Source organism: Sphaeramia orbicularis, chromosome 5, assembly GCF_902148855.1.
Source record: "Sphaeramia orbicularis chromosome 5, fSphaOr1.1, whole genome shotgun sequence".
Taxonomy (NCBI): Eukaryota; Metazoa; Chordata; class Actinopteri; order Kurtiformes; family Apogonidae; genus Sphaeramia; species Sphaeramia orbicularis.
Genome location: NC_043961.1, coordinates 5,489,714 through 5,502,334, shown reverse-complemented (window position 1 = coordinate 5,502,334; position 12,621 = coordinate 5,489,714). Strand labels below are relative to the sequence as shown.

The following is a 12,621-nucleotide window of genomic DNA, read 5'->3' as shown; positions in this document are numbered from 1 at the left end:
TATTCGTGTTTTGTGACATGATAGTTTGTTTTAGTGTAAATACAGTAAAATGACATGAAAATTTTTTACATTTACAAGATAACAATGTGGAGTTGTGAGTATTTATAGGTTATTCTGATAGTATTTACTGATCTGACACACTTGAATTAATGTGGACCTGAACTAAAATGGTTAATGTCGTAGTGTAATTTTTGCATTTCACAAATTCATCCCAGGGGCCAGACTTGACCCTTTGGCGGGCCGGATTTGGCCCCCAGCCTCATGTTTGACACCTGTGACCTAGTATATACAATAATATAATTTAAGTCATCGTATTTTATATTGTATTATTTCATATCTTCATTAAATTTAAAATATCTTTGATATTTTTGGATGCAGTCAATAAATAATGTGAACATGGATCATAACATGAAAATCTAAGTGAACGTGTTGTGAATGAGGATGCTTGTGGACTGGGATTTTTTTTTTTTTTTACAAATTTTTATTCAAAAAAATAAGTTTTTCCAATGTTTTGAGTTTGATGGTTGAAAATGAAGTAAAGAATAATTAATAGGAATTAATTATCGATAAGGAACTGTGAGTCAGTTGCAGAATGGCTGTATAGCTGAGTTGGTCCTGGTGGATCTGGACTTCATTCTCATGCCTGGACCTAGAATGCCTCAGCATCGAGGAGGTGCTTTGTTTAAATCAGAAAGTTCTGTCCAACAAAAGCGACATTTAACCTGCAGAAAATAATATGAATAGTAAACTAAGAGTCACTTTGAAATGAATTTGAATTCGATAGATCAAGTGGAAACTCTGAGAGAAACAGGATGAAACAACAAGAAATTCAAACGAATCCCTTATTTTCTGATATCAGATCCAAATGGTCCCACACGGCGGAAACCTTTCTTTGGTTTGAGGCTGCTCCAGAATTCTTGATGAATTTGACGATGAACCGCAAAAGATCAGAGATTCTTTTGGCAGATGCATCCGGTTGACAGATGCGCTTCCTTATGAACACAGTTTGGCGTCAGTGTCAGTTCCAAACACTTCCTGTATCGGTCACGTGACTTTCCTAAAGCGATACGCGCAACCGACACGGGGTTTTGTTCATGAGCTCGACGCATGCCACCGATGCATCGGTGTTTGCCGGACCCATCACTAGTATATAGTCCCCATTGTTTAAACAGACTGGTTTAATGGGTTATTTATTTTTATTAAAATTTTAAAATAATAATAATAATAAGAATAATATAACATACATAATATAACAATAATAAATAATAATAATAATAATAATACATCACACTTATATAGCACTTTTTGGACACTCAAAGATGTTTCACAAACAAACAAAACAAAAAGAACAGAGAGAAAAAAAAAGAGTTGAAGAGAATGCAAGTTTGAAACAGGTGAGGTTTTGAGTAGTGGATTTGAAGTTTCTTATTTTTAACAGAATTCTTCATTTCCCACATTTCCCTTTGGGTCTCCATAAACTGTAAATGCTCTGCTCAGGTCTGAATTCTCATTCATTCAACTCCACAGTCCTCTTCAACCCTATTTCTGAGTAATGACACCAAAAGGTGGTTTGGAGCGCTGGCCCTTTAAATGCACATGTGCCACTTCAGGCCCCGCCCCCTCCAGGTTGTTGGCCGTGCTGCTCTGTCCCGTTCAAACCAACAACTGAACATTTGAGGTAATGGGCTCCTAGTTGGACATATTTTCAGTCTGGACTACAACTGCTGCTGCTGACAAAACAATTATGGAGAAAAACTGGAGAAATGTTCGTCTGAAGTCTGGACCTGATACGTGCAAATGTGGAGACGGAACTAGTTATAGATAGAACAAATTAAGAAGAAATTAAAACAAGTTGGAGAAATCCACTGGATTTTTGCCCTAAATGATATAAAGATAGTTTTGCAGCAGCTGGAGGGTTCAAATTCAAACTGTATGAACTATTCGGGTCCAAATACACAAATAAATGAACCACAGACTAATAAAAGTGGGTTTAGACAAATATGAGCCTTTTAGCTTTATTAACTAGGAAAAAAATCATAGTAAATAGTCAGCAAAAATGACATTTATGAGAAGATTAAGAAAACAAGTGCAAGTTATGGAGTCGGCCTCAAGAACTGTCAGTTTGGACTTAACCCATAAAGACCCTGTGTTACTTTTGTGGCAGTTTCCAAATGATTTTTTGTTTCTATTTAGCCTTTCTTAAGTGATTTATCACCATTTATTGTATATTATGTATTTTATTTGCAGTTTTTCAGTTCCACCTACTTCTATTTAGACATTTCAGGTTGCTCGTATTTGTTCAGGGTTTTTCACATTTTTTGTAAAAGGCTTGTCTGTAAATGTCAACATTTTTGTGTAATTTAACTTTTTTTTTTACACTAAAACCAAGAAAAAGTTTGTGGTTTTCATTATTTACAGTTTATTCTGATAGTCTTTTACTGGTCTGATCCACTTTAGATTGAATCGACCTAAAATGATCTGAACATCCTGGATTGTTCATATCTTCAGTGTAATTTTTACATTTCACAAATTCATCCCAGGGGCCGGATTGAACCCTTTGGCGGGCCGGTTTGGCCCCCGGGCCACATGTTTGACACCTGTGTTGTAGAAGATGACAGTGTTTCCATGGTAACTACAGAGCCTCTGAATGTCCAAATGGGTCACATCTGATGAACATGAAAAGATGAAGAACTGTATTTTATACCAATTATTGACATAGATTGATAGGATTAGTGGATCAACAGGTATTAAATATTTAAATTCAGTAGATGCTTTCGGTCGGTGGTGAATGTTTGAGTCTTTAAAGGGTTAAAAGTGGCCAAAGAAATAAACTCCGTTAGTTTCCAGTCTTTCTGCAGCTGATTCTATGTATAAGGTGCAGAGTAAACAGAAGCACTTTGACCCAGTTCTGCTGGGGTGTAAAGAACAGAATGCAATACAGGATCATTTGTACACGGAGAATAAATATCTGAATTTCTAGTACGAGGATTGTTGAGGAAACTGGGCCATGGGTTTGCACTGGGTGGCCTTTTTTCCCTCTGTGCTTCCGGCTATTGAGGTGGCATCCCACACAGGGAAGGGGTGTGACCTCTGATTATCAGTGTGGGCTTCAAAGGCGTTATCAGGACAACTAAATATATGTGACCAGGCCCCGCCGTGTTCCAGGAACATGAGAACCAACACAGCTCCGTAACATGACTCTGCTAACACCTCTAAATGCGATCATGGTTTAACACAGGGGTCTTAAACATGCGTCCCGGGGCCCAAATGCATCCCGCCAAAGGTTCCAATCTGGCCTGTGAGATGAATTTACAAAGTGCAAAAATTCCACAGTCAAGGCTGTGGGAACTCATTTTAGTTCAGGTTCCACATACAGACCAAGATGACCTACAGTCAAATAATAACAGCAGAAGAACCGACAAAAAAGAATGACTTCCTCTGGGTTTGATGTGAAAAAAATAATATTACATATTGTCTATAACAGTGGTGGCTGCTCGTCTTTCAGACAGGGGAAGCTCATTGTCGGCTTACATTAAAAAATGGTCAAGTTATTTAAACAGAAATTCAGTCCTCTGTTCCTTTTTAAGAAAATGGTCAGTGACCTTATCGTACCAAGTAAACAAGAAAACGCTGAAATTATGTTAAATTGAAACAGGAAGTACAATGAGTGTGTTTTATTTACAGTGCAAGAAATGAACGAGTCATTTGGTAGTGGTTTCTCTGATTTCACAGCAGAATGTGTGACGGTATTAAACTGAACTGTGTCAGTGAAGGAGGAGATCTGAAACAGCTGTCAATCAAACGGGATTCAGCCTTTCAACTGATCCTCCCATCAGCACGTGGAAGCCCCAGCGTCCAGCCCGGCCGAGCTCCGCCCACAGCTCCATTCACCCCCAGAGACGCTGAGCGTCTGGGGGCGGGACAACATCGTGGCATTTATCCAATTACCATCCAGTTTAGAGTCAATGAAAAAAAACAGTTCCTCTCAGTCCACTGAAGTGCATGGACGCTGAGCGTCTACGGACAAATGCACTGAGCAGAGATGGAGGAGAAAACAGAGACACGGGAATGGAGGAGAAGTGAACGACATCCAGTCCCATGATGTATGATAAGCTGATTCTGAACGAACTCGTCTGTGAGATGAACGTGTTCGAACACATTTGGAGTCATGAAATTCAACACAACCGAACAGATTTAACCATTTAATTTGAGTAAATTTAGGGGAAGCTGAGCTTCCCTTGTAGTCTTTGAGAAATCGCCTCAAAATCGCCAGCAAAAAATAACATTAAATTATGAAAATATTTACATTTTCAAACTATCCTGTAACAATAAAATGTGAATAACCTGAACAAATATGAACAACCTGAATGTCTAAAGAAAATTAAGCCAATTTTAACTATTTCCTTCCTGTTCCTCAGTGTTTAGTGTCTTTGTAGATCTGATCCATAATGTACATGTAGAAATGATAAGTTACTACACAAAATCACCCAAATTCACCCAAAAAGGACAGTAAAACCAACGAAAAATTACTCAAAAACCACCCTAAAAATCACCCCAAAATAACTGAAAAATCACCCAAAAATTACCCTAAACCACCTAAAAATCACCCAAAAATTACTCAAAAATTACCCAAAAAATACCTGACACTATGTCTGGAAATAATGACAACTGCAAATTTTAGTCCAAAAAAATTCTATTAAATCATGAAATATTAACATTTTCAAACTGTCCTGTAACAATAAAATGTGAATAACCTGAAATGTCTAAGAAATTCAGCACAGTTTTAATTCTTTTCTGCCTGTTCCTCAGTGTTTAGTGTCTGTAGATCTGATCCATAATGCACATGGACAAATATAACTTGAGGCAGAATATGGTTAAAATTGTACTGATTTTTCTTAAGAAATTTCAGGTTTTATTGGCTTCTACAAGGTTATTCACATCTTTTTTGTTTGGGTAGTTTATAAAAGTAAGTATTTTCATAATTTAATGTTTTTTTTGCACTAAAACAAAGACAAAATGTGCAGTTGTCATTATTTCTAGGTTATTCTGTTATTATTTTACTGGTCCGACCCACTGGAGGTCAAATAGGGCTGAATGTGGAACCTGACAGAACAGGGAGTTCGACCCCCTGGTTAACATATCTGCTGTTACTGTAGATGTTCACAGCTACAGCATTAGATATTGTGTTTCTATCTTTACAGTTTCAGAGTTTAACCGGGTTGTTTTCTGCACTATCTTCTCCTCCTTGTAAGATGATGGTTTTTATGCTCTTCAACATGCTCGGTTTCCTAACATTAATAATATTTTGTCAGAGTCAGAGGCAGTTATCTCGTATGAAAAATTCCAAGTATTATTTTATGAAGTGAGTGGGGCTCGGTTTGGAAAAAATGGTGATGTCATCGTACTCCCATTTTTCAACACATGTGAATCAGGCTGTTCTCACAGTTGGTGGGTTTTCTGATGAAACTACGCCTTCACAGATTTGATCATGTAGGTTAGGTGAGCTTTGGTGAGCTTTCAACCCTTATTAGCAGGGTGCGATTTGTCAAACAAAAAAAAAAAGTGTGTGTGTGTGGGGGGGGGGGGGGGGGGGGTTGCGTGCCCCCCCTCCCCCCGACAAATCAACAAGATACGGAATTTATAAAGGACCCACATGGTTTAGCTTTCATGGGCCCCAATTTCTAGCGGTGTCCCAGGGAAGGAGTATTGTTTTTGGTTCGGTTTGTTTGTTTGTTTACACTTTAGCAGCAAAACTATTGGTTGAATTCATACCAAATTCGGTTTATAGATTGCCAGTGACCCAGAATAGTTGTGGTTACATTTGGGAAAAGTAGGTCAAAGTTAAAATTTTTTATGAATTAAAAAAAAAAAATTTCTCCCAGTTACTTATAATGGGACAAAATGTATAAAAACATCATTCGTTTCAATTTACTTCAAATGTGGCACATGTATAGAGGCAAGTGATATATGACATCAGCACAGACATAGACATGATGAATCAGCTGGATCGATGCCAAAATAAGTGACAATATCTTTTTCACAGCTGAAGCCAAACATATTTCACTGGAAAAAATTTTGATCTGATCAAGTGTATTTTCTCATTTCTAGTCCAAATATCTCATCACACTTAAATCAGACAGAATCACCTAAAGATGGAACTTTTCAGTGAGATATAAGAACTGATTTAGAATTTACAATAGATCTGGAAAATCTGATTTCAAGAAATCTTACCAAGATCCTTTTTGCTTGTTCTGTCGGCAGATTTTTTTGCTTAATTCAACTTTTTTTTTTTTTGGCTTAATTCAAGATTCTTTTTTGCGTAATTCAAGATATTTTTTGCTTAATTCAAGATTTTTATTTTTAATTTTTTAATTTTTTTTGCTTAATTCAAGGGTTTTTTTTTGCTTTGTTTAATTCGACATTTTTTTTTTTTTTGCTTAATTCGAGATTTTTATTTGTATTTTTTTTTTTTTGCCTAATTCAAGGTTGTTGTTTTCTTGCTTAATTCAAGATTTATTTATTTTTTTTGCTTTGCTTAATTCGAGATTTTTTTGCTTAATTCGAGATTTTTTTTGCTTAATTCAAGATTTTTTTTGCTTAATTCAAGATTTTTTTTTGGCTTAATTCAGATTTTTTTTTGCTTAATTCACGATGTTTTTTTTTTTATTAATTCAAGATTTTTTTTTTTTTGCTTTGCTTAATTCGAGATTTTTTTGCTTAATTCAAGATTTTTTTTTGCTTAATTCAAGATTTTTTTTTTGCTTAATTCAAGATTTTTTTTTTGCTTAATTCACGATGGTTTTTTTTTTTTTATTAATTCAAGATTTTTTTTTTTTTTGCTTAATTCAAGATTTTTTTTTGCTTATTTCAAGATTTTTTTTGCTTAATTCAGATTTTTTTTGCGTAATTCAAGATATTTTTTTGCTTAATTCAAAGATTTTATTTTTAATTTTTTAATTTTTTTTGCTTAATTCAAGGGGTTTTTTTTGCTTTGTTAATTCGACCTTTTTTTTTTTTTGCTTAATTCGAGATTTTTATTTGTATTTTTTTTTTGCCTAATTCAAGGTTGTTGTTTCTTGCTTAATTCAAGATTTATTTTTTTTTTGCTTTGCTTAATTCGAGATTTTTTTGCTTAATTCGAGATTTTTTTTGCTTAATCAAGATTTTTTTTGGCTTAATTCAAGATTTTTTTTTGCTTAATTCACGATGTTTTGTTTTATTAATTCAAGATTTATTTTTTTTGCTTTGCTTAATTCGAGATTTTTTTTGCTTAATTTGAGATTTTTTTTGCTTAATTCAAGATTTTTTTTTTTTGCTTAATTCAAGATTTTTTTTTGGCTTAATTCAAGATTTTTTTTTGCTTAATTCACGATGTTTTTTTTTTTTTTATTAATTCAAGATTTATTTATTTTTTGCTTAATTCAAGATTTTTTTTGCTTATTTCAAGATTTTTTTTTGCTTAATTCAAGATTTATTATTATTTTTTGCTTAATTCAAGATTTTTTTTTTGCTTAATTCAAGATTTTTGTTTTGCTTAATTCACGATGTTTTTTTTTTTTTTTATTATTTCAAGATTTTTTTTGCTTAATTCAAGAATTTGTTTTTTTCTTAATTCAAGATTTTTTTTTTTTTATTAATTTAGGATTTTTTTTTTTTTTTTTTTTTTTTTTGCTTAATTCAGCAAAATAAATCTACAGTGAAACAAGTGAAAATTATCTCACAAAGATTTCTTGAAATCAGATTTTCCAGATCTATTGTCTAAAAATCAGTTCTTATAATCTCACGGAAAAGTTCTTCTTTAGGTGATTCTGTCTTATTTTAAGTGTGATGAGATATTTGGACTAGAAATGAGAAAAATACACTTGGTAAGACTTAGATTTTTTTTTTTCCAGTGTTGATGTTCTGACAGTTCCAGTCCGAGCATGAAAACAACACAAGTTTGCATCAAACACAATACCTGAACGCTGGAACAGAATATCATAAATAATAATTACTCCTGGGGTTCTACCTGTGTTTTTTCCCAGCTGAACTGCTGTCGTGTAAAGGGGCATAAATGGTTTTCCCCCTCCAATTTAATGTAATAAATCTGACTGAGTGAAGCGCAGTTTGGTTTTGACGCTTGGATAAATAAGCCCACAAGTAAAAACAAGACTTCAGAGGATCACAAACCAAGTCAAAACATGAACTGTGGAGAGCGGCGGGTTGACAATAGAGGGCAGCAGACGGTATCAACCCCACGGCCGAACCGCGCCGCTGAAGACAATGTTCACTTGCACAATACGCTGCGTAACCTTCTGAGCATCAGCACATCAAATGCATGCCTACATTTTCCATTCCAGCACATGTGAGCAGGAACACATTCCCCTTCAGGAGCGTCGGTTCCATCCTCGCCGCCGCCGCCGCCGCCACCCCGTCGATTCCTACCGCTGCGTTGAGTTTTGTTAGCGGACAGTTATCATGCACGTGTGTGAGGTCATGAGTCAGCTTTTCCATCAGTGTGTGGATGTGGAGCAGCTCTGGTTATAAGCAGGACTCTCCAACTCATGTTCTTTCAGGTTCCACATTCAGCCCCATTTGATCTCCAGTGGGGTCGGACCAGTAAAATAATAACAGAATACCCCTTATGCAAAGAAAATATATTTCTCTAATATATTGACTGTCAATATAGTACTGACTGAAAAATATATTACTGTATAATATATATTATATTTAAAATATACAGAATAATATACTGTGTCAATATATTTTGTATTATATTACAAATATATTGAAAAATACATAAGGAATTGCCGCTTTCCATATTGAAACATGTATGACAATATATTCACTTATATATGTAAATATATGTCATTATATTTAGTAATACACTTCATAATGCATGTATGCATATATATATATACATACATACATATATTGTCTAGTGATTGCTTAATATATGTAATATATATTAGTAATACACTTCAAAAAATATGCATGTATATATATATATATATATATATATATATATATATATATAGATATATATCTATATATATATATATATGTATGTATATATATATATATATATATATATGTATATGTACATCTTTTTCATCCTATGTTGCCAAAAGACTAAGAAGGCATCTTTTTCAGTTAACACTTTTTTCATGTATATCACGATTCATATTTCATGAAATATGTTATTATGAATACCAAGTAATGTAAGTGTTGATAAATATCTGCTTTATGTAAACTTGTGTCAATGGAAGAAATTGAGTTTCAATAAAACTATATGTAAAAATATAGGGCAGTTTTTGTCTTCATTGCAAAATATGTTTATATATATCAATATATGATTAAAGCATATATTGCAGTATATTGGAAAATATATGCACTTACTTCCCCCTATATGGAAATGTATTTTTTAATATAATGCATTATATTTTTCAATATATTGCCATATATTTTTGTTTCATAAGGGTAACCTATAAATAACGACAACTCCAAATTTTGGTCTTTGTTTTAGTGCAAAAAAAACCCTTTAACCTTTCATGCACGAATTATGAGAACCTTAATCAAATTTTTTTCCTGAGTGTTTTTATTCCTCTTTAGGCATGAAAAAAACAACGTGACTGAAAACTTTCTTCTGAAAAAACACATTTAAAAATAATAATAATAACATAAAAATAATTTTTTAATAATGAAAAAATACATAAAAAAATAATATTGAAAAAAAAAAAAAATCTTATGAGCCTATTTTTCATGAAGTTGCAAAAATGTCCACTCAACTGGACACCATGCGTTTAATTTTTGACGCACAGAAACATGTATTTACTGATAAATTGTGTGAAAACTATGGGTAACGCTTGTGATTCTGGGGGTTTATGCTCAGGAGAGATCTACATAATGTTACTAATTCATGTCAGAAAAAGATATGTAGTGTCTTAAAACTTTGATAAACATATATGTTAAAAAAAAAAAAAAAAAAAGAACAACAAAATCCATGAATATACAAGAAAACAGCTGTAGAAAAGCTGTCCACTGTAGTGACCAGTATGCATGAAAGGGTTAAATTATGAAAATACTTACTTTTATAAACTGCTCAAACAAAAAGATGTGAATAACCTGAAAAAAACTAACATTTCTTAAGAAAATCAGTGCAAATCTGAACTTGCTGATACTCTTCAAATTTTGAAGACCAGAATGCAGTGAACTTTGCCAATTTTGAAGAGGAATTACCAATTGTTAGACATGTTTGTGTTATGTTATGTTTTTGTTTGTTCAAAAATAATATTTGAGCATTGAGACCCGATGTATCAAATATGATACAAAATTTAATCTTCATACATGGAATTTTTTTTTTTTTTTGGTTGTTCAGAAGGACCAATAAAGGCTCCTTTTTCAAAGAAGTGGAATTTTCTGTCGATGATTTACTAGTTCAGGCTTTTACAGGGTTAAACTGTCATATGATCGTTCAGTTATTTCAGGAATATTTTACTGATGCAGGGAATATATTTCACCTTTCCTGTAAATTACATTTCTCTTAGATCAGGCTCTCAAACTCATTTCTTTCAGGTTTCCACATTCAGCCCCATTTGATCTCTAGTGGGCCGGAGCAGTAAAATAATAACAGAATAACCTATAAATAATGACAACTCCAAATTTCTGTCTTTGTTTTAGTACAAAAAAGCCCCCATTAAATTATAAAAATACTTACTTTTAGAAACTATCCAAACAAATAAGATGTGAATAACCTAAAAAAACCTGACATTTCTTAAGAAAAATCGGTGCAATTTTAATAATATTCTGCCTCAACTTTATCATTTCTCCATGTACATTATGGATCAGATCTACAAAGACAATAAAAAAACAGAGGAACAGGAAGAAAAGAGTTCAAATTGGGCTGAATTTTCTTCAGACATTTCAGGTTGTTCATATTTGTTCAGGTTATTCACATTTTATTGTTATAGGATAGTTTGTAAATGTAAATATTTTCATAATTTAATGGTTCTTTTTGCACTAAAACAAAGACAAATTTTTTAAGTTGTCATTATTTATAGGCATAGTGTAATATTATTTTTCTCACATCAAACCAAGAAGAAAATCTGGAGTCATTCTTTTTTGTAGGTTCTTCTGCTGTTATTATTTTACTGTTGTTTTTTTTTGTTTTTTGTTTTGTTTTGTTTTTTTTTGCTTAATTCAAGATTAAATTTTTTTTTTTGCTTGATTCAAGATTTTTTTTTTTTTTTTTTTGCTTAATTAAGATTTTTTTGTTAATTCAGATTTTTTTTTTTTTTTTGCTTAATTCAAGATTTTTTTTTCACATCAAACCAAGAAAAAAATCTTTTTTTTTTTTTTTTCTTAATTCAAGATTTTTTTTTTTTTTTGTTTGTTTTTGCTTAATTCAAGATAATTTTATATATATATTTTTTTTTGCTTAATCAGTATTTTTTAGTTAATTCAAGATTTTTTTTTTTTTTTTTGGCTAAATTCAAGATTTAATTAATTAATTACTTTTTTGCTAAATTCAAGATTTTAGTTTTGGTTTTGCTTAATTCAAGATTTTTTTTTTTTGCTTAATTCAAGGTTTGTTTGTTTTTTTGCTTAATTCAAGATTTTTTTTTTTATTTTTTTAATTTTTTTTCACATCAAACCAAGAACAAAATCTGGAGTCATTTTTTTTGTCGGTTCTTCTGCTGTTATTATTGACGGTAGATCATATTGGTCTGTATGTGGAACCCTGAACAAAAACCAGTTCCACAGCCTTGACTGTGGAAGTTTTGCACTTGTAAATTCATCCCATGGGGCGGATTGGGACCTTTGGCGGGCCACATTTGGCCCCTGGGACGCATATTTGAGACCCCTGTTATAAATGATGCCTGTTATTATATTATTCATCCTGAGATCTGAGAAGACTCTTTTATTAGGGGTATGATGTCTGTGCGTTTGCAACAAAAACCCACCCAAGAAATCAAAGAGCTTCTTATTGCGTAACCGTGTCGTTCCGCTCACCGCACACCCGGCGTACCTGGCAATTGTCGGCACACTCACGATTAGTCATAATGATCCGAGTCCTCCCTGCTTTAATGGGCTTTGGAATGTTCCTTGATGTGACAAGCAGCGTCTCATTTTGATTAATTCTTCTTTTGTCATGCGATCATAATGAAATGTGAGTATTTGGCTTGGATAGGGATCTCATGGAAAAAATTCCCCCCAGTTTTTATCATAATTGCTCCCACTGCTTCTCCTAATTATACTGTAAATGTGGAAAGGTAAACAGAATGTAAAAGGAATTGGAACAAAAAATACCATAGGAGATAAGAGTTTCATCATGGTTTGAAAAGGAAACAGCGAAGTCCTGCATGTGCAGAATTCAGTGGAAAATCTGACTCGTTACATCTGTCAGGTGGATATTTTAGTTTTAATCAAATCTACTCAGATGTTGTCAAGATCTGTTGTTGGGAACAAAACAGTCAATTGTTGCTTTACCACTGACCCTTAAACTGAGCAATTATAACGTAAAAGTTTGCCCAATGGAAAAATGACAATTTCGCCAAAATTCTCAAAGTTTTGCACTTGCAAGAGGAGATTTTTTAGGTGTTGCAAAACTGGTGTATCACTTGTTCCATTGGCAGATTTTTT

At 33.0% G+C, this 12,621-nt stretch overlaps 1 long non-coding RNA gene across 1 annotated transcript in view; it reads left to right on the top strand.

Annotated features, from left to right (window-relative positions):
• The window catches only part of LOC115419844 (uncharacterized), a 16,300-nt gene extending 14,716 nt beyond the window's left edge, over window positions 1-1,584 (top strand). Inside the window, exon 3 of the long non-coding RNA XR_003935473.1 lies at window positions 1,422-1,584. This is a non-coding gene — a long non-coding RNA (uncharacterized LOC115419844). The remainder of the gene's footprint in view (window positions 1-1,421) is intronic.
• Window positions 1,585-12,621: the final 11,037 nt, after the last annotated feature.